Genomic DNA, 22,689 nt, shown 5'->3' on the forward strand with positions numbered 1-22,689 from the left:
CATTGAAACCAATGAAGTTACACTAGCATAAAACAGATATAAGTGAGAGGCAAATCAGGTCATACAGCTTAATAATATTCAATCTTTTTCTTAAAAATGACCATTTTAAACAAATGCAACTAACAGCAACCAGCTTAGGTTTTAAACATTGTCCTTCTATAAAGTTATTTTGACTTGTGTAGAAAATATTTTTCTTTCATTTGTAATATTCAAAAAAAAAAAGCACTTTCTGTTGGGGGGGGTTGTTTTTATTTTTGGGTGTTTTTATGTGTGAAGGTGGAATAACAAACCAGAGTGTAAGAATCTAGCACTTTAAACAAGCACTGTCTTCATTTGTGCCTCCTGTTATGGCTGTGATTTGTTACACACATGTAACAAAACACAATCCGTCCTGTGATAACTGTGATAGTAACACTTTATGTTGTCTGTTTCTATTGTAAAGCTAAACTGTAAATAACTTATATCAATAAGAGTTTGATGCATATTTATGAGTACCTGCTGTGATGTGTAACTATTTGCATGCAACAGGTCTTGGTACATAGTGTCACTTTATAAAGAATACGTCTCTAGGAAGATAAACTATCTGGGTCTGGTGCATTTTGTTCCTTTCTATTACAAAATAGCTGTTGGTTGGTCCTGAATGTAACTGTCTGTCCACTCTATATTATACTTCTGTCTATCAGTAACAATGAATGCAGCACGTACAGATGAAAGCAATAAGCACGTGTATGTTTTAGGAATTGTTATGGGTTGTAACTATAGCTTTGTTAGGTCTGTACTTGGAACAGTACTGTACACATATTTGGATCTATTCTGCCCTCAGTATGCAGAGCAATTATCCAGATTACTCCCCTCATGTTGGGTTAAAGCTTGAGGTCCTTCCTCAAAGTTTTTACTCACTTCTTAATAAGGCTGAATCCTGGGAAATTTCCTGAAAGAGAAGACAGAAAGAACAAACTGAGTAAGGACCTCAAGAATTAGTCTAGTGACAGGAGAACAGACCTCATTCCATGCAAAGTGTTACACAGCAGGTACTCAAAATAAATAAAAGTACCTGTCCATACAGAAGCATCTTCAGAGCACTTATATAGGGCCAATTCCTGAGGGTCATTAGTCAGTTTTTACTCAGTCTTGACTCAAACAAAACTCATTCATTTGAATGGGCATTTTGCCTGATTAAGGACTTCAGGCTTTGGCCCATTGTACATACAAGTGTACTTATGGGAACTAATGTAGTGTGTTGCTGAGATACTTGTTAAGACTGAGTAATTATTAGAAAGTAAAGTGACTTTCCAGCAGATAAAGCGTTAAGTATTGATTGAGTCTATGGTTTGCTAGGCCATAGAGTGGAAACGAGAAATTTTAAAGAGAGCAGTCTCGGCATAATCTCGATGTTTCAGTCATCAGCCATGTCTGCCATCAGCACAAATGTAAAAAATTAAATAAAAAAATTAATTCAGGGAAGATAACTTTTTTATAAAGTAAATAATAGTGATTTCCAATTTAAATATTTTTAAAGCTGATGCTTTCATGTAAAAAAAAAGTCATATTTTACATATCAAGAAAGTGATCATATTTAAATATAGCCATACACTGTAGTGTTGACCACACATTCATTTAAAGTGATGTATTTGGTTTATAGATGGCACTGACAAAAATGTATAGATCAATAATTGTCATTTTTTTAATAAAAACAACTGGTGCAACTCTCCTTGTAACCAAAGGCCCTCTCTCTGCCTTGTGTGATCGAATCTGACACACACTTTATCTCATCTATTTAGTCTTACCATTAAAGTAGCATTTTATTGAATCGCTTTTGAACTGGCTGTCAAAAGTATCATTAAATTTCTACCTTTTAAGTCTTAATGGCCAAAGTCCTATAGATTTCTTATAGAAAGAGAATAATGTACAATTAAGCATATAATATGCTTGAAGAGCATTTCTTTCTTATTTGTGCGTGAAGATGTAGCTCTTATTTTGTGCCCAGTTAAAAAATGAAATATGAGTAACTTATTTTAACGAAATAAAGTCTGAATAAGAAATATATATCTATATATATGTGTGTGTGTGTGTACATAAGACATATATATATATGTAAGCACTGGGAAATCTACTGTCAAATGAAAAGCTACGCTAGACTGAGAGTCTGTACTCATTACAGAAGAAAAGGCAGTGCTTTGATAACGTAATGCTCACCAAATCCCGTAGGTATTTAAAGGGCAACTTCATTTTACAGTTCATTTGATAAATGTTTCCCTAATCTTCTAAAATTGGAGGGGAAATATGTAATATCTCTTGCATCAAACTAAAGTTTGCAGATCAGTCGCTAATATCTGGCATTCAGGTCCTTTACTGTGTACCATGCGTCAAGCAAGCTGATAGAGTTTTATCTACTGCAGCAAAGAGCATCACAATCGAAAGGACCGTGTGCACATGATGTCTGGGTTCTTGCTTGTCTCTTACGCAATCTACAACTTTAAAATATGTGGAAGGAATGGGTGCAGTTTTCTTAACCAGGAGGGAAAAGATTTTTTGACTTTTAGCTTTATACAAAGGAAAACAACAGTAATTTATTGTAGTGGATTTCTCAGTGCCTTTTCTTAGAAACTTCACCTGAGTACATTTAAGGGAAAACAAAAACAGACTCTCCTGTGAAACCCACATTTTATGAAAGATTCAAGAATCAATATGAGAAAAGAAGAAGAAGAAAGAATGCCAATGGAACACATATTCTCCTTCTGATCATACTGTGTCAAAAGCCTGGGGAATATTAATCTGTGCACGTCACGTAGAAACAAACCCTACGCGGTTGGTCTCTTTGGCAACTATGGCTGTGATAAACTGTAGCCTTTTCTTCCCTTGCAGCTAATATGATAAACATTTTTAATGAAAAACAGTATTCTCTTCTGTAAAATTGTAATGTATTGTTAATATTTGTATCTATTGTATATTTATGTTTTGACAGAATTATGGCTGGTACAGTTTATAATAAATAACTGGGATATTTAAAACTCATTACGAAAACAAGGTTGCTAATGCCAGGTTCTCTCTGTTGATAAGTTCCGCATAATATTATCTCCAGTCATTTTTACCAGACTTCTCAAACACCTCATTTTAAGCAAATAGTAGAATTCCTGGGTAAGGTGATGAAACAATGGAAACTGTATGGCATTTACATTGTACAATATAGCTCAGTCCACAAAATGTGGAGGTGGAGAATCCCATATATCTATTTCTTTAGCAAAGCTCTCATATTTTATCAATTATTACACTTATGGTAACCAAAATGAACCAAGCATTAGCTTAGATTGCTTTAGAATCACCCAGTTGGGCAGAATATGGCTTTAAATAATTCTTGATTAAAGTACAGATGTTCTCTGTACCGTCTGTTTGCCATTGTGTTGGCTCTATAAGTATCTGATGTATGGAAAAGTCTATTTTTCTGTTCAGATTTTAAATATTATATATATAAAATATAAATATATATCTGTATTTTTAGCAAATTTATAATAGGGCAAACAAGTCAAATTTCTTCTTTTTGTATTACAGAATAATATATTAGCAGCTATTGTTGTTCATTTACATAGCTGATTTCCTGAGTGTTTTTTGTTATGTCTCTGTTCTGAGAACACCAGAAACACCCCTCCTGAAATAGGTCTGTGAAAGGTCACAGGATCTCTTTGATGTCATTATGTATTTGTATTTTCCTGCTTGTTGTCCTTAAAAATAAACAAAATACAAGGACAGTACACGGAAACTAAGATGTGTTTTCTTAAAAAAAGAGAGAATGAGCCAGACAGTGATCTCAGGTTCAATGGTGTAGATTTGGAGGAACTCCACTGATTTCAACCCTTAACTGCAGCCTTTGACTTCAGTGGAGTTTTTCCAGATTTACGTTGATTTAGCTGAGATCAGAATCTTGCCCAGTGTGTAGAAGGGACTAGATTTGGAAATCACCATCACCATAATAATTAGTGATGGAGTCAACTACAAAAGTTTTAGGGATGGAGTTGAGATCAGCACCAGAACTGAAAGTTCAGGCTCTTATCCAACCTGAATACCTGGTGGTGTATTCTTTATTTAGATAAAGCTCCCACTGAAATTCCAAGCCCAGTGGGAGTTTTGCCTAAGTAAAGACTGCAGGGTCAAGCAATCGTTGTATTTTGATATTGCCACCTTCAGTCCTGGGCAAAACCAGGAATTGTGGAGAACATTTATTTATCCAAATTCCTAAATATACAAGTTTCAGAAAGGGACTGGATTTGGGTTTGGTGAAGGCAAAGATTTGTCCATGTACTTAGTTCTTCTTAATCATTTTGCTGCTCTCCAATTACGTCACCTACAATGAAAAAAAAAATACAAGAGAAAAACAAATGCCTTGATATATACCATGTCATGGCCCTATGAAGTCAATGAGGAGTTTGCCTGGATAGCTTTGACCCTAAATCTATGCATAAATATTTCTTTTTTGAATTGGTCCAAATGTTTAAACATAAAATTAAGAAGAGGCGACTGGTTGCACATGGGCAGTTTCTTTCCAGAGTTGAAATTCTCGCGCAGTAACTTCTGTTAGGCCAGCTCTATATTTACACAGCTATGGTCTCTTTGTGGAATTTTCCTATATGCCTGCAACCCCAGAGAGCAAACCTGAAACAAGATTTAATTAGAAGTCTGTACATTTGAAAATGTATAAATAATCAGCAATCACAGTAGGAACAAGCTTGTAATGACCAGCAAAGTTTGCTTTGCCAATGATTTATACATTAGCAAGGCTCAGCTACCACGTGAGGAAATAAATGAATGGAAAATGTGTTTCTGTTTCTGAAAGGGAGCCACACCTCCAACTAGCCAACGCAATAACCCTGCACATCTGACATCTCCAGTCATATAAAATGCCCTTCAAAAGGGCATACCAATAAAATACTTGGTTTACTCAACATGTTATGGACCAAATTTACCACTGCAATAAGTTGTATTTGCTTATTCCAATGTTACATTTGACCCGCTGCTAGCTCGCTTGCATTAGGAAAAAACACATCCAAATGTCAGTCATCTCACCAATTAAAAGGTGATTGATTTCCAGCATGTGTTTTGCAGCCATGTACCAAGATAATTAGGCTTTGGGGCTTAAAGAAAAGGGTTTTTTTTTCTGCAAGACAAAAGAAATCTTCTGAAAGCTAAAAGTTCATATTCCCCTTTATTGCTGATGTTACCTAAACCACCACCAAGTGTCCTTTGACACCAATGGTCAGGTGCCACAACTGTTCATATCTGTAAATATGGCTCAGTTTTGCTTTTCTTAATTCTGGCTTCATCGCACAATAAATCATGTTATAAGCTTAGAAAAGAATACTTTTCATTTTTAAATAGAGAGTAATACTATTATATTGATGTTCTGGAGGTCTGAGCAAGGCTAAACATTTGAAATTTTAAAGGAATGCTTATAACACTGCAGCTATGCTGCATTAAACAAAATAAGTAAATTTGCACTCAGAGCAAAGACCCACTGTATTCAGATCTTTTGGACATGCCAGCAAATATATTTTAGGGAAGACTAAAGGCTTTGTGTGATCTCAGGGATGGAATACAGCTGTCCATTGCACCTGTTTGAAAACCGTCTGGGCAGGGGGAAGTGAAAAGCAGTAATAATTAGATGGAAGTGTGTGAAAGAGAATGACAATCATTTCATTCAGATTTGTTGGTTTATGATCACTCTATGTTATTGCTCTTTAAATGTGCAAGATCGTCTTGGGTGAACTCCTGGCCCCATTGAAGTCAATTATAAAACTCACATTGACTTCAGTGGGACTAGATTTCACCCCATATTTTTATAATTTATCAGGGCCTTAGACAAGGACTTGTTGATTTGTACAAGTAGTTACCAACAGATATTGTGTCAGTTACTGGGTCACACCTTTCAGTCTCCTTGCTAATCTGCAATTAAGACCATGTGAGGACACACCAATTCTGATCTATGCGCGGTACTTCATGGTTATTGTACAGTATTTCAATTTTGATCTGTCCCCCTGACATGTCTCTTGTCTTTTATCCTCCTCTATCTTGTTTCTGAAGTACTGCTGAGTTCATGTTGCCTCCTATGACCACCAGCTTTGTTTTATATTCTGTTGGTTTGAGCCCTGAGGGATAGGACACTTTTCAGTCCTTGCCAGCTTTTTTACGGTTGGTGTACAGAGCTGCTTTCACAATAAAACATTCCCTGCAGGTTTGTCATTGTGGCAGATCCTCCATATTATGTTGAACTTTGAAGCCATGATAAGGAGTGATTCTTAATACCTAAGGCTAAAAGGCCAGCCACAGGTCCTAAATTGCACCAAATCTCAACCTTTTTATATATTATTGGAATTAGAAGATTTTGATCTGCTGTACCCAACTTTAACATGGAAGAGTCCTGCTTTTTAATCAGTCCAGTGAAGTGGTTCTGGAATGGAGAGAAAACATCTAAAGGTGTGCTTCTCTTTATGCTCTTAAAGACATACCGTGTTGTAACAAACTTATGACTATTTCAGGAAGTCACAGCTGTCTTTCACTATGCTATACATCAGACCCATTCAGAATTTCACAGTGCCTGCAGGGATAGAACAAATACCTTCCTGTTCCAGAAGCACAGGCCTCCATCGTGTCAGCAAACACACTCTCCGTAAGAGATATAGGGCCTATGAGCCACAGATGAACAGTTCTGATGATATTTATTAGAGGGTTGGGGGGGGGGGGGAATATACACTAGCCAGTACATTAGTGCAATAAAAATGGTACCGGTTTTAAAAAGCATTTAAACAGTAAAGCCGGTATTTTAACACCAAATATAAACTGGAAAAAATTCCTGGGACTCTCCTGGCGGATTTGGATGGAATTATAGTGAGAAAGGGCAGAAAATATAAAGTCTGGTGCTCCACTGCTTTACACCGTGTTTTGTCATTTTATACCTGTGGAAAGTGGAGGCACTAGGAAATCAGGCCCAAAATGTATAGTGAAGGGTAGTTGTTGCCATGCATGTCCTGCTGCCCCAGCAGATTCAGCACGGCCAGCACGTGTTCTTTGTTCTATTAGATTGGGTCACACTAAGGGACAGCATGTCAGAAGATGTTTTTTCACCGTTTGAGCAATATCTACTCGACACCCTTGTGTTTTGGGGTAACTATGTTCCATTAGCCATACACTAGTGCACTTAGAGTCTTACGTTTTGGGAGGTGAGAGGGAGGGTTTGGTGCGTTCTTGTTTTTATTTTGTTTTTTTGGTAAATAGTCCTCCTTCGTTGAAGTTTATTGATCACTCCAGTTGTTTCTGTAAAAAATAATTTAAAAAAAAATTAAAAAATCAATGTCTTTATATGCATGTAGTGCTATGAAACTGTGATCAATGTGTGACATTCAGAAACTGTACTGTCTTGTAAAATATGTCCAAATGTCTACAGATTTTAAAGCAATGGTCCCCTACTGCAGAAATAAATAAAAAGGTACGGATAAAACTGAGCCTTTGGTTGGTTTGTTTTATGGTCATATTTACTGGCCAACACTACAATAACTATGGTCAATTGGCACAGCGATTCAGGCTACTTGAAACCATTGTAACTGACAGCAGATGTTACAGAGTACCCTATTTTCCCATATCTAGGGCACTGATTCAGGAAAGCACTTAAGTGCATGTATTTATGTCCCATTGACTCCAAAGGGACTTAAGCATATGCATGAAGTTAAATGTGTGCATAAGTGCTTACCTGAATAAGGATGCTTTTTCTGAATCAAACCCTAACGCCCAGATCCTTAAAAGTATTTAGGCACCTAACTTCCTGGGCTTAAGTGTTTTAGAACTGTACATTGAAATATACATTGACCAAATTTAGCCACAACTCATCTCAGTGAAACAGAACACTTCCCAACAATATTCCGTTCTGAATGTATCTACAGTGATGTATTTACAGATATCAGACTGGAGACCATAATGATGAGAGCCTTGACCTTGATGTTAGGATTGATCACATGCAGATGGGATGACAGCAGAGTTTGTCAGATGAAGAGCTCTGGATATGGAAATTGGCTAAACAGGTTGCATGTATAGTTACTGGGTCAAGAACCTGGATTTTCTGATTGAGCAATTGCATTTTTCTTCCCCAGAAAATGAAATAATGGGGTGTTAGTTAAATTGTGCAAGACATCAGAACAAAGGGCCTTTTGCACTACTCAGTTGTACTTTTCTTTCATTCAGTTGGTGAAACTAATATTTTTTAAATTGGCATGCAACTCCAATATAAGATGAGTCTTCAGACCTCCTGATTTCTAAAGACAATTAGCTTTATTTAATTCAAACACTTTAACTGATGACCAAATTCAAAAAAAAAAAAGAAAAAAGAAAAGAAAGCACACACTTTAACTAGAATTGGCCATACATTTCCCCATTCTGCACAAGCACTCACAGTAACCACATACACAATTTTTGTGCAAAAAGGTACACTATACATACACAATTGTGCACCTAATTTATCCATGCAGCTACCACATTTGTAAATCAGATACATATATGCACAAATGGTCAAATCTGGTCAAATTATGTGCATAGGCATTTTTGAATAGCTTCCCTCTGTTTTTAAAGTCTCTTAAGTTTTTTAAATGATCTTTTGAGTATCACAGTAGCTGATAATATCTAGCATTATTAGATCTAAGGACTCAAGAGAAATTTTACAGATTTCAGATAAAACCCCTGATTCCAAGAAAAAAATTCTGACAGAATTTGGCTACATTTCCCATTGATTTTTTTTCTTTCTTGTCTAATAATCTGAGCACAGGAATGCCTGAGCTCTGAGATGGGCTCTGGAACTGACTTGTTTTGTGATCCTATGCTAGTCTTCACTCTGCCTCAATTTCCACATCAGTCAAATTGGGAGCATGCCTATCTCGTGGGGTTTGGGCAGATTGTTTGTCAAGTCCTTGAAGATAAGAAGCACTAAGTATTCTTTTACCCTAGTTAAAGCCAATTTACCGAAATCGTTTGTTTTGCTTGGCAAAATCCAGAGGCTAGACCACAACGCTGCCAGACCTATTACAGTCTATTGACACAAAAGACCAGAACAACTTTGAAAAGCGCATAAGGCAAAGGAGCTGTTGGTGGTAAGCAGGCTGTGGAACTTCGGATTTAATTTGTGGCTCATTGATCATTACAATCTGCTTGTGTGTGTCCTGTTAGGGCCAGTTTTACCCAGGCTTGTCTTATGTTTATCAACATGCACTCAGCTGGCCACAAACGTATGGCTAACATACAAAAGGACTTAGGTGCTTTCAAAGCACTCTCAATATTTTAGGTATGTCGTATGTGTGATGGGTAGTATATTCCCCCCACACACACACACACGTGAAAAAAGGGTTAAAGTGGCCTAAGAGGCCAATTAACCCACCAAACTGCACCTAGAGGAGTGTTTGGCCTAGTTGGTGATCAGACCTGCTAGGGAGGGACTGAGTCTTCATAAAGGAAGGAGCAAAGGGATGCTGGAAGAAAGGCCAGGGAAGCGAGCCACCTGAGAGGTAGATGGACGCTTTTGCTCTTGGGCTGTGGGATGATTGAAGCCTGGGACACTGATCCCTGAGTTGGAACCCCCAACTGAAGACAGGAGCCGATCAGAGAACTGCAACCTTCATGAAACCCTGGGTAGAGGGTTTTGCTATTTTCTGTAAATTAAGGACTTTGAGGTCCTGTGAAAGGTTGCATCTGTTACCTGGCTTGGCTGGAGGCTCAGGTGATACCAATAGGCCAACAACTAGATGGGGGAAACTGAGGTACTGCCACTAGGAGGGCATGGTACAGTGGCAATTTTGCCACAGTATGTCAAGGCAATGGACAAAGTAAGGAGTTAGATCCCAGCAGAAAACCAGCAGCCATTACACACTCAGCAATAGCTCAGTCCTAGCTTCAGACAATGGCACTGAGAAAAGGAATGTTGGCCAGGATTGAAAGAGATTTCACAGCTCTACAGGGAACCCAAAGCACTTTACATATTTCATACATAGAGCACAAACAGAATGCACCCTCTTCTTCTCCCTGTCTTTCTCTGCCAAGCACCCGCTCTCGCCTCTCTCAAACCCACTTCTCCAGGCAAGCCAGCCTCCCGTGTTCTCGTCACGACTAGTCTCACTGTCCTCCCACTCCTGACCCATTGTCCTGTGTCTTGTGCTTAGCTATAAGCTCTTTTGGGAAGGGAACGGGTCGCTTTCTATGCATGTGAGCTAACAGAGCTAGCTAAATGATGTTGTAAAGTAAAGAATGGTGACCAAATAGAGCGTGGCGCACTTCACACCAGTGTGGGGGGATGGTTGGTTGAGGCCATTGCAAGAGTGTAAACTGAAGCCTACGCTGCTGTGCTGCATAGATATTGCTGGCACTTTAAGAGCACGGGTTCTTGGTAAAGACGTCTTAACACTGCCTCCCCCGCTACACACCCAATAATCATCTGCATCAAAGGACTGCGTCAAGCCCACCAGGATCTGAACCTTGCATTTCAGAGAATCTGTATATTTCAAAGGTGAGGCGCAGAGGGATCCCCTTTCATTTGTGAAGGGTGGGCCTTTGCTCTAGAAGACTGGGGCAGTACGAAGGGTTCCTGATATAACATCTGAGCTCCAGGGTGGTGCCTCTGAGGATACAAGGCCCATTTTTTAAACATGTTAACTAGCAAGTTAGCCTGAGGAGTCACTGTCCCGCCCATTGCGCCATGGAGAGATTAAATTGCACTGGGGCTATATCTGACACCCGGTTTGTGCCTGGCAGACCAATGTAACTAGGCTACCAGAGGCGTGGGATTGTGGAGGGGGGGGGCGGGAGCTTTCCCAGCTCTCCAGCACACTTCAGTTAAGTGAGCATATGGCAGCTCTGGCGAGTCTGCTCCTCGCAGCGTGCTGGCATGGTGGTACCAGTGCAAAGGCGTGAGAGAACACGTTACGCCCCCTGAGCCAAGCAACAGATAATCTTGCCAATACTCACCAACGTTTGTCAAATGGATCGTTAAACTGGAAGCTTATTGCTAGGCAAAGCACATAACCCTACCCATAACGAAACAAGTGAACTGAACCACTTCAAAGCACTCGTGGCTCAGTGCCAGCTACTCCTAATCATAATTTATTGCAGAGGGAGGGAGGGAGAAATCAGCACATATGGTAATAAAAGCTGTACAGTGTTTTGGCAGCCTGTCTATGGGGAAAGAGCCTAAAGTGTATAAAAGCTCCTTGTAATGGTGCCACCAGCAATCCCTGTGGTCTGTGGTCTGACTGTATTATGTAAAGTCTTGCATAATGCAATTATAATCACGCATTAAAAATTTAATCTGGGTTCAGGGCCTGGCACACGCTTTCCAACGGAAGGGTCGCAACAGCAGGAAGACCATCTAGCAGGTAAATACTGAGTTCTAGAGGCCAGGGGGGCATTTAATAACCTAAGTGGTGTGTACTACTTTTTCTTTTAAACGAGGGCCAAATACCCTCTTAGTGTAAAACCACTACTGCAGTCAATGTGATTTCCACCAGGAATGAATTTGGCCTGTAGCGCCTGAGCCTGGGGTTGCAGTACAATGCAAGTGAAGCACTATGGACCCCATTTTGAGGAATAACTAGCTATTTAGCAGGAGGAACCAAGCAGCCAGTCCAGCCCATGTGGCCATTGTTATTGGCTCAATCGCCTCTACCCTACCACGCACTCCTTAGCATCACAGGGACTCATTGATTAAAGGCTCTTTGGAATGCACCTTTGCTCCCTGACTGAGGTGGCGCATAGAACTGGAATGAAGAGCAGGAAGGCTTTACTCTGACTGAGCTTTCTCATTTGCAGTAAGAGAGGTCTGCAGTGGCAGAACGTCCAGCATCCTTGGGTTCGCCTTACGGCCATGGAAACCAACCAAAGGCCTTTGGATCAGCAGGCAATTCCATCAAACTGGTTTCTCAATGGGAAAAAAAATTTTCTTTCATTGAACTGAAATTTTCACAGACAATGTCTGGGTTTTTTTACTTTTTTTTTTTTTTTTTTTTTTGGCGCAGAGTGGTTTGTTGACAAACAACAACCTGAAAACTTTTAGCAACTGAAACGCACATAATTTTCTGGTTGTGCAGAAAAAAGTTTGGTTGCCAAGAACTGATTTTTTTTTTAACCCAGGGTTTTTTGGTGGTTGTTTTTTAATGAAAACCTGAAATTATTCAACAACGAAAAAGAATTGTCAAATTTTTTCCTGAGGGGGAACTCGCTGGCGTGGGAGGCATGCATTTTTAATATGGGAAACTCTTCTTTCTTTCTTTTCCTTCCTTATCCCAAAGGAGAGCAATAAAAATGAGAAGCAAGAAGCAAATTGTTTAGCAGGCAAAGAATTTGTTCCAATGAACTAAATGTAACATCAAAGCAGAAAGTGAGTCAACCATGTGGCTGCAAATTTTGCCCCTTACTTAATTCAACAATGTATCCACATTCTTTACCACAGACAATCTACATTGTGTTGCTGCTTTCTACTGTCTTTTAATTATATTTGACTTTATAGGTAGTTATGCTGTTAATAATACTTAAATCAAATATGAAACAGCATGTTACATGTATTAAGATAGATAGAAAATAATTTTTGAAAGCCTTGATAATAATTACTCTACAAATACTTGTAGCACGGCATTTAAAGGAAAAGAGTAAAGAGAAGAAGAGGGAGCATTAAGATGAAGTTCATCCAGACACAATAAAGTGTAAATTTATATTATTTAATAAAAATGAATTCCCATCGGCTGTGTTCACTATCTCGTTTTACTCCTCTTTACAGACACATTTGATAGCCAAATAAATGCAATAAATTGGCAAGACTGGGATCTGAGCCACCAGGGGTTGAGAAGGCTACAGAAGGCTCTTAAAAATTAAGTCCCTCAAGCGTGGGAGCCTAGGGCAGGGCTTGCCAAGCACTTGTTGTGATCCGCAGAGCTGTGCTTAACTTCTCAAAACTATGCATCCGATAAAGTGAGCTGTAGCTCACGAAAGCTTATGCTCAAATAAATTTGTTAGTCTCTAAGGTGCCACAGGTACTCCTTTTCTTTATTCAGTGTGTGTATTTCTAACTAGTAATCCCTGAAACGTCTGCTTAGGCTGACCAGATAGCAAGGTCAAAAATCGGGACAGGAGGTGGGGGGTAATAGGTGCCTATGTGAGAAAAAGATCCAAAAATCGGGACTGTCCCTATAAAATCGGGACATCTGGTCACCCTACTTCTGTTGTCCTTGCCTAGACACAGTGCTTTATTCTCCGTGACACACACAGTCCTTGTCTACACTGGTAGCAACATGTAGGGGACATGTAGCTGCAGATCTGCATTCAAAAGCAGTCTGTGTCCACACTGTACTGTGTAGCTACATGCGGCAGTGAAGGCTCTGGCAGGGTGAGGCAGACAGGAGCTGTTGGAGTCTTTCTCTGCTGCCTCCCCCTATCGGAGCTTTTCCCCCACTGCCAGAGCCTTTCCCCAAGGCAGGAAAAGGTTCTAGCAGCAGGGAGGCAGCAGGACACTACATTGCTAAAAATAGCCGGGTAGATGGGGCAGGCACTGCTTGGGTGTGTAGAGACCCATGTAGGGAACCCATCCAAAGATACTGGCCCAGCTGTACTCAATTCACCAAACCAGTGCCTCACTGGTTTACACTGCTATTTATACCCGTTCCTAGTGGGTATGCAATGTATGTACCAAGTGTAGCCATAGCTAGAGTGGGCCCAATTCAATGGTATTGCACCAGGCATGTATCTGAACCCATGACTGATTGATTTAATAAATGTAATTAATACATCAGCCTTCGTAGATACAGTAACTCCTCGCTTAACATTGTAGTTATGTTCCTGAAAAATGCGACTTTAAGCAAAACGATGTTAAACAAATCCAATTTCCCCATAAGAATTAATGTAAATGGGGGGGGGGTTAGGATCCAGGGAAATTTTTTTCACCAACCAAAAGACTATATTATATACACACACACACACACACACACACACACACACACACACGGTATAAGTTTTAAACAAACAATTTAATACTGTACCCAGCGATGATGATTGTGAAGCTTGGTTGAGGTGGTGGAGTCAGAAGGGGGGATATTTCCCAGGGAATGCCTGGCTGCTAAATGATGAATTAGCAATCAGTTGAGCCCTCAAGGGTTAACTCATTGTTGTTAATGTAGCCTCACACTCTACAAGGCAGCACGAATAGAGGGAGGGGAGGCAGCATGGCAGAGAGAGACAGAGATAAACACCCTGTGTGTGTGAGAGAGACATGCATTGCCCCTTTAAGTACACTGACCTCACTGCCTTTTTAAGTAGATCAGCAAGTTGAGACAGAAGTTGCTGCCAGGAAGCTCCCTCCATTCTGAGCCCTGTCATGTCCCCTCGCCCCACTCTATGGAGATATGGGGTAAGCGGGGTACAGGAGCAGGGGGGAGGGGGACACCCTAATATTATCCCTCCTCTTCCCCCACCCCGCACAGCAAGCAGGAGGCTCCGGGGAGCAGCTCCAAGGCAGAGGGCAGGAGCAGCACATGGCAGTGGCGGGGGGGGGAGGAACAGCGGAACTGCCTGGCAATTGATAGCCTGCTGGGTGGCTGCCACACAGGGAACTTAAGGGAACGGGGAGCTGATAGGGGGGGCTGCCGGTCCACCCAGGTTCCAAGCCCCACCAGCTCATTCCAACAGGCTGCCCTTCCTGCAAGCAGTGGACAAAGCAGGTGGCTGACAAATGAAGTTATAAGGGAGCATTGCACAATTTTAAACGAGCATGTTCCCTAATTGATCAGCAATGTAACAATGAAACAACGTTAACCGGGATGACTTTAAGTGAGGAGTTATTGTATTAGATACGTAGCATTTGCTACATTACATAGCAGCCCATTGATCCATTGTGTCTGGCATCGTGCCTCAGACAATGCCCAGCACCTGGGAGGCAGCTCCTCTGGTGGTGCAGATTGTCATAGGGCCATTGACTTTGTCCAATGACCATTTACCCAGCTGAGCATCTGCCCCTTGATGCAAAGTTAGCAGGAAGGTGATAGTCTCTCCCATAACCTATCTCACCAGTTGTGCAGTGCTGTAATTGTGTGGTTGTGAGTTGGGGAGGAAAATCCATTCCTGCCCTCTTCAGAGCATTCATTTAGGCAATGAAAAATACGATCCAATTACAATTAACTACAGTATCGCTGGCAGGATTGTGTTGGAATATTCCACGTGGGGGGGGGCTGTTAATTTCACAGGCCTCAGTGCCATCTTAAAGGTGAAGATAGCTCCAAGTGGCTATTCCAGTTCTCTGTGGGCCATCAGGCTTCTGGGAAGCTGCTAATATGCCCCTCTGCTGGGCAAAGATTGGACATTCCCAAGTGCTTCAAAAAAATAGTAGACATATATGTGGATAATAAGAGCATCCACAGTTATATGCAATAGAAAAAAACTAGAAGGTACATTGCTTCAAGGTAAACATCAACGGACAGTGTTTAGGGAGAAGCTTCCCTTAGTGGCAGGTAATTCCATAATTGGCCAGTGTGGGTTTTCTTGCCCGTTCCCCTGAAACATCTGGTGCTGGCTATTGTCAGACACAAGACCAGAAGAAGCACTGGTCCGATCCAATATAGCAATTCCTGAGTTCCTATGCCCCTGCTCATAGCAAGCTGATTTAGCATTTGCATGTTTAGTCTAACCTTGTTTATTCATTATGAATCATTAATATAGCACTCTTGCATGTTCAGATGTAATAATTCACGATGTCAAACAACTAACTCAACTGAAGTTTTACTTAAATAAGACAATCAAGCAATTCTTAATACTGAACTATGCAGAATACAGAAAAAGACACCGACCTACCAAATCTGAAAATGGAGAGATGAGGCAGCCTACCTGAGTTCACTTCTAACTCCCTAAAACTCACCTCTTATATATTGTTCAAAACAAAGAAAAATCCTTTCTATCTTGATCTTATTTTGAATCACTAAGCCAATGATATTTGCAACTAATTTATCACTGCTAGGACCATCTATATCACAATTAGCTCTTAATACTTAGACATTACTCCATACATTAATATCATGCTGATATATTAATTATAGAACACACCTGCTATACCCCAGGTTCCTTGTCCATTTTGTCATTTACTAAGTTCATCAATTACAGAGCATCCCTTATCAAGTTTACCATTTTCTCCAATACAACATACATATATAATAAAGGCATCTCTTTATATACTACTATACGTGTTCACAGAAAAGAGACAAAGAAAATGGACTATTGCTCATAACCTTCTTTCATGGTATCTGATTTATATAACTGATAAGCTAAAGACATGTGAGCAACCATCTATTTTATCAATTACAAAAGATATCTTATAACCAAGCCATTCTGACAGAAATAATGTTAGAGTAATTCCTGATAAGCTAAATGCATCCTTCAATTATTATTATCTTATTAATTACAGAACATGCCCGCCCCATGTAGGTTACAAGTGGTTCCTTTCTGGACATTTCCCTAAGGGTCAAGAGTATAGAGTAAAAAGGCCACGCAATCCGTTATTTACTAACATGCGACCGTCCAGGTAAAATTCAGCTCACTGATAGCACACCAGATCAGCTAAAGTTCAGAGTAAAGCAGAGTGGATAATAAAGTACAGGCCTACTATGACAAAGCCATTCATTTATTCAAAACAAAACCCTCTTTAACCTTAGAGTTTAGACGCATTTTTGGTTAACAGAAAGGATTCTACAATGTCTGATCAAGAAATCACGAGCATTTACTTTTAAAAGCACACCAAAAGATAAATATTTACTAACAGCACTGTAAATATACATGATGCTGGCCACTGGAAGACAGATACTAAGTGGGCTGTCCAATGATACACAGAAAATAAGCCCATTTCTTGAAGGTCCTACTGTCCAGCACACCTGTGGCTTTCTCTAAAAAATTTCTCATCGGGAAATATTGATTTACACTGATGTGAAACATACCCTAGCAAACAACATTTCAACAGAGTAAAGAGCTTCGATAAGGCATGTGAAGGTCAACACTTTAAAGGGGTAGCCCCTCTATCTGTTCTGCTGGGAGCCCTGATAAGAGGAAGAATTGAATTCTTATTAATATAAATGAGCTCATTATCTGGGGGAATTTCAGACTGTGTTCAGAAGTTCGACGTCTCCATTCCAAGAAATATAAAATGTATGTGACAAAAATTAAAAGGCAAATGAAAGCAATATATTGTAGGCACCTGTTTCTTAACTAAGTGATTTTGGTATTCTGTTTCGATGGGTGATAACTGTAGGATGGAATCTGAGACAGTACTGACTGGACCATGCCCAAAAGAGAGACTGGTTACAGACTAGCTATCACTTACATGGGATGCCCTGTGCCCCACAATGCTTTGCAAGTTCCCTAAATAACCACCATTTCTGTCCTCCAACCCCTGCCATCTGTGCCAGGAGCTGAGACTGCGGCTTTTAGGGGAACTCCAGAATGAACAGCAGCAGCAGAACTCCAGAATGAACAGAATGTACAGCAGCAGCAGTTTTTAGGATTTTCTCTTTTCGGATACAGCAAAAGGGTTTTAAGGGTAGTCACATAATTCATCCACTGTTACAACAGCTAAGGAGAGATCAAAAATGCTTTGGTAGTCTTAGCAAAGCACTGGAACCCAAGAACTCCTGAGTTCTCTTCCTATGTCTAACAGTAACATTTTCTGTGATTGCTTGATTATTTCTTGGCTAAATTAGTTACCCCTTCTGCCTAAGTTTCCCCAGCTGTAAAATATGGATAATACTACACACCTACTTCAGAGGAGTGTTGTGTGGAATAACTGGTTAATATGTAGTAAGTCCTTGAGACTGTAAAGTGCTCAGCATTATTAAGACTGCAGTGTCAGATAGATTCTTGGTTTCAGAATCGAAAACTGGCTACAGTAATAAAAGAATAAATGAAATATGCAAATAGCCTCCTTTTTTGCTACAGTTTTTTGCTGCGGTTCAATATGCTGCTCTGAAATTGTTTTCACTAATTTATTCCCAAAGCTTTTTAGTGGAATCTGTAAGAGATCCCAGAACACCCAGCCATTTCCTTACAGATTGTTAATTTTTGCCTGTGGTGGGTGGGCTGAAGTTCTGCACACTCTGAGTATGTAGGTCACCCAGCAAAGCTAGTCTTATATTAAAAACAAAAAAAATCTGTGTTAAAAGACTGTTATCTAGGTTGTAAAGTCAAACAACAGAAAATGAGGACATGCCAGATTAATGGTTGTCCATGCAACCTTGATTCTGTCCCCTTGTGCATCCATCATGTGCCCTGAATGATGCAGAAGTCCTGTGGGAAAAAATATCATGTGATTTTGTAATTTAAAACTGTATTAGAATGTACATGCACAAGGAGACCAAATTAAGGTTGCACAGACATCCATAAAATCTGACATTTCAGTGCTAACTTTTCAGTTCTTGACTTTACAATTTAAATAATATTATTTTATGTGGATTTTTTTTTGGTATATAATTTCCTAGGCTTTTTTTAAGGGAAAAAGGTAAAAGTCCATTGCGCATATCTGTAACAGTTTCCCTATCCCCATGATGCAAAAACAGGAACATGTGAACCCTGAACCTTCAGCACAGACTGCTACTGCTTGAGCTGTAGGCCTCAAAACATTAGGTAGCAGCAGGAGAAGGATATTATCCCATGGGCCAGGTGCTGGGTCCTGGGGGAGCTGAGCCCAGTTCTCTCTCGCTCTTCCTCTTTCCCTGAGGAGTTGGGCGGGGGGCTCCAGCACTTGGGCTATGGGCCGGTCCAGGTGTGGGGAGCCCAGCTCAGCCTTCTTACCCACCCAACTGCTCCAGCAGGTCTTCCCAGAATAATTGCATCAGCTTATGCTGACAGCCTAGCTAGCTCAGTTGTAAAGTATGAGACTCTTAATGTCAGGGTTGTGAGTTCAAGCCTCGAGTTGGACATGCGAGCCTCTTGCCTTGGCAGCAGTGTGACTCCAGCACTTCAGAATGTTAGTGTTCACTTATTAATTTGGACTATAACCAAAATTTGCTTGACAGACACAAGCGAGAGAAGGGAAATGGTGATTTTAACAGCTCCTATCTCAGCGAAAGGTGAACAGAATTTCACGGGGAAAAGAAAAAAAAATACCTCTGTAACTTGAAGACATTCCCCCTGCCAAATATTAAAGGGCTGCTGCAAACAATGGAGCAGTGAGCACTTCTGAAAGAAAAGATGCCAAGAATCCTTGGAAATTGAAAGTTTAGGCAGTCTAAATATAGGGGGCAGTCTAAATATAGGGGGCACTACCAAGTGCCCCTATAAAAATGAGACAAAAAGGCATCATTGGGATGGTGTGACAAGTCATCTCACTATGGGTGAATGCTGTGGTGGTTCTGAAATAGGGAGGAAGCAGGTTATCCTTGACCTTAATGTTGATAACTTCAGAATCAGAAATCCATGGGGGTGATTTTACCGAGTAGCCATTATTGTTGAAAAAGGACAGAGCCCCTCCAAGTCTGTGTAGGAGCAGACACTTATACTTTGGTGCTGGTGAAAGCCTCCCAAATGGCTGGCAGCTGCCAAATGCTTCCGAAACACAACTATCATGGTGGGTTGTGGAGGGAAATTTTATTCCCTGATATTGTCAAGGAGGGTTTTGTGGGTTAGCACGAGGCCCTGGAAGCAGATCTTGGACTGAAAAGGCATGCAGCTCGTCCAGGACCCATCTGAAAGGGAATGATGAGTTTTTGCAGAGAGCTGTGGTTTAGGAGACCTTGGATTCCCATGGTATGATAGACCTGCTGCTTTGACCCTAAGCCTTCCTGTGGCAGGAGCTTGTTCCTTTCCATTGTTCTCTCGGTCTTGGCTTGCAAGGACACAGATGAAGAACTCATAAGGGGGAAAAAAAACTGCTGAAAAAGTTACTCAATGCCAGATTAACCTACTGAACAAAAAAAAATGTAGAACCAGTTAAAATAAGTAGACAGCTCTCTGTACCTGTGGTGTGCCATCGACTGGAAAACCAATCCAGTCAGATACAGGATGCCCACATAACAAGGGCAGTGTCAGCCAGCACATGGGTCAGGCTTTTGCCAGGCACGTAAATCTACCCATCATGAGCCTCTGTTCTTACAGAGACAATATCCATTGTTTCTAAATCCAGTTTATCCCCTAACACTGCATGTGTAGCATTCCATGCAGTGGGCAGTCTTCTTTCTTCAACCATGTCACAGCTACTGGAAGCAAAGAGGTTGTGCCACATGGCTGCAGTTCAATATCCATTTGAAGGACTTTTACACCACTTCCTATCCTGTGGTCCAGAGACTACAAGTGGCCTGCAAAGCACTTGCACTCCACAGAGAGCTGGTTCCACCTGGTGCTGACCCTCCTCCCTGTATGCAGCAAGTAAATCACATTAAAAGCAGTTACAAAGACATGGGTTGAAACCCTGGGCCTATTGAAGTCAAGGAGAATTTTGCCATTGACTTCAATGGGGCCAGGACTTCACCCCGGTCATGAAAAATCCCACAAGTTTCCAAAACACTACATGAGAGATATAAGGTCCTAGTCGCGTGCTAATGTGCGCTATTGCATTTTGCCTCCCTCAAATTCATGCTAGTGTTTCAGTTGGAGAGCAATTCATTTCCCCTTCTGAAATCTGTTGTGCAAAATGTTGCTGGTGAGAAGATCTGCCCCTTTCCACGAGTAGATGAGAGACCCTTAAACACGCAGCGAATAAAATATTTAAGGATCAGAGTGAATGAGAGGCACCATATGATGTAAATCTAATGTGCTATGGAACAGGGGTGGAAATCAAAGGTCAGTAAGTAAGCCAAAGGACTGAGAAATGGACAGCTCAGAATTGGGGAAACATGGTTGTACATTTGGGTCTTGTGCTGAATCTGCCACGGTAATAATTCTTCAGCATGAAGAAATGATGAGATTCCAAGAGAGAGAGAACGCTCTGGGACCAAACTATCAGTATTACAGCTAAGGAAATTGCTGCAGGAAACTGCAAAGGTATTTTCCCTTGAACCCCTCCTCCTCTTTCTCCTTCCCCAGTCCTGCAGTGCACAACAGCCCAACGATCCAACAGGTGGTTGCTCTGAGCTGCAGTGATAGCTCTTGGACAGGTGAGATTGATTTAAGCTTGGATGGCTGCTAAAGTTCATTCCTTAGACAGCATGGCTTGTGACCTTCAGGGAACAAACACCGCTCCTCACTCTCTTAAATGAAGGGCACATGTCTGTATCTGAGCAAAAGAATTAATCTGACCCTTAGGAGACAGCAAGTTCTAGAGCATTCATCCCTGGCAGTGAAGAAGACGCCTCTTTGTTGACTCAGTTTCAGGCCAACTCAAGTTGCAAATATTTCACCCTGCCTCAGTTGGAGTCAGTGCCAATAACAGGCCCAGTCTTGCAAGGAACTGAGCACCCTCAATTCCCAGTGGAAATGAAGATGCTCAGCACAGTACTTCACAGAATTGGGCCAAATCCCAGGGAAACCCTGCCCAACCCACATCCAGGAGGTATTATCCCACCAGACTGTCAACAACTTCTGAAAGACAAATATTAGGGGCCAAAGCTTATGATCTTTGCACAGGCTGAACTCCCATGGGCTTCATGCCTGAATAAGGACCACAGCCCACTCCTGAAAGGTTCTGGACTCCTGTAATTCCCATCTACTTCAGCTGGAGCTGCATGCTCAGCAGATACTGAAATCCCCTCAGGGGCTGGCCCTGAGTTAGAATGGCAGGACTTGACCCTAAATAACTAGAGGACAAATGGACTGCCGGGGACTCTGCCTGGCACGACTTATTGATGGGGCTTAACAATGTATTTATCCTTCCAGCAACAAGATGAACCCATCTCAGCTCATCCTTTGAATCAGGTTCCTTGCTTTTGAGCATGAGTATGAAAAGGAAAGAACTCACAATGGCAGACACTCCCAGTCCTTCATTTATTCTGGCTGTATAGTTCCTCCCAGCACATGCTGCAGATCCTTGTACTAGAGGGATCTCTTGCAGCTTTCATGTCACACTTTTGAATGCCAAATGGGATCTAGCCTGCCAGGTCTCTTCAGTTATGCTGAAAACAAATTGTAGTTTATTTATTTAATTGGCTTTTCTATGGTACTCAGCACTAGAGTATCCGCCCATCTCAAAAACATCAATGAATTTAGTCTCATGACCCAGGCAAGGTAGGAAAGTCACTATCCCCATTTTTGTGGATGGGGAAAGTGAGGTGTGGAGTCTTCATCTCACTGACGTCAATTAGAGTTGTTAGTGCTCATAGCCTCTTAAAATCAGGTCCCTGGTGTCTCAGTTTGAGCAGCCAAAATCTGAGGCACCCAAAATGAGTGGCCCCTTTGGAAATTTTTGGCTTAAGTGACTTGCCCAAGAAGCCTGTGGTAGAAAGAGGGTGTAGAACACAGATCTCCAGGATCCCAGTCCAGTGCCTTAACTACAAAACCATCCTTCCAGGAAAAAAACTGCATAGAAATAACAAACCTTATTATGGAAGCAGCTAATCTACCTCTCTCTCTCTCTCTAATCTACCTTTTTTCTTGCTCAGTCTCTCTCCCTTTCTCTCCCTTTCTCCCAACAAACAGAATCTCTTGGAAGTTTTGAGAAGATGCCTCAGTATCAGTCTCTAACTGAAAAGAGAATGTTCGTAACCCAACCACAGGCACTAA

At 41.0% G+C, this 22,689-nt stretch overlaps 1 long non-coding RNA gene across 1 annotated transcript in view; it reads right to left on the bottom strand.

Moving 5' to 3' along the window:
* LOC311529684 overlaps window positions 1-22,689 on the bottom strand; it is a 62,290-nt gene that overhangs the window by 18,116 nt on the left and 21,485 nt on the right. The window contains exons 2-3 of the long non-coding RNA XR_014713858.1: window positions 7,199-7,302; window positions 901-931 (exon numbers count right to left, since the gene is read on the bottom strand). This is a non-coding gene — a long non-coding RNA (uncharacterized lncRNA). The remainder of the gene's footprint in view (window positions 1-900; window positions 932-7,198; window positions 7,303-22,689) is intronic.

This window comes from Lepidochelys olivacea (genome assembly GCF_965140295.1).
Source record: "Lepidochelys olivacea isolate rLepOli2 genome assembly, chromosome: 13".
NCBI lineage: Eukaryota > Metazoa > Chordata > Testudines > Cheloniidae > Lepidochelys > Lepidochelys olivacea.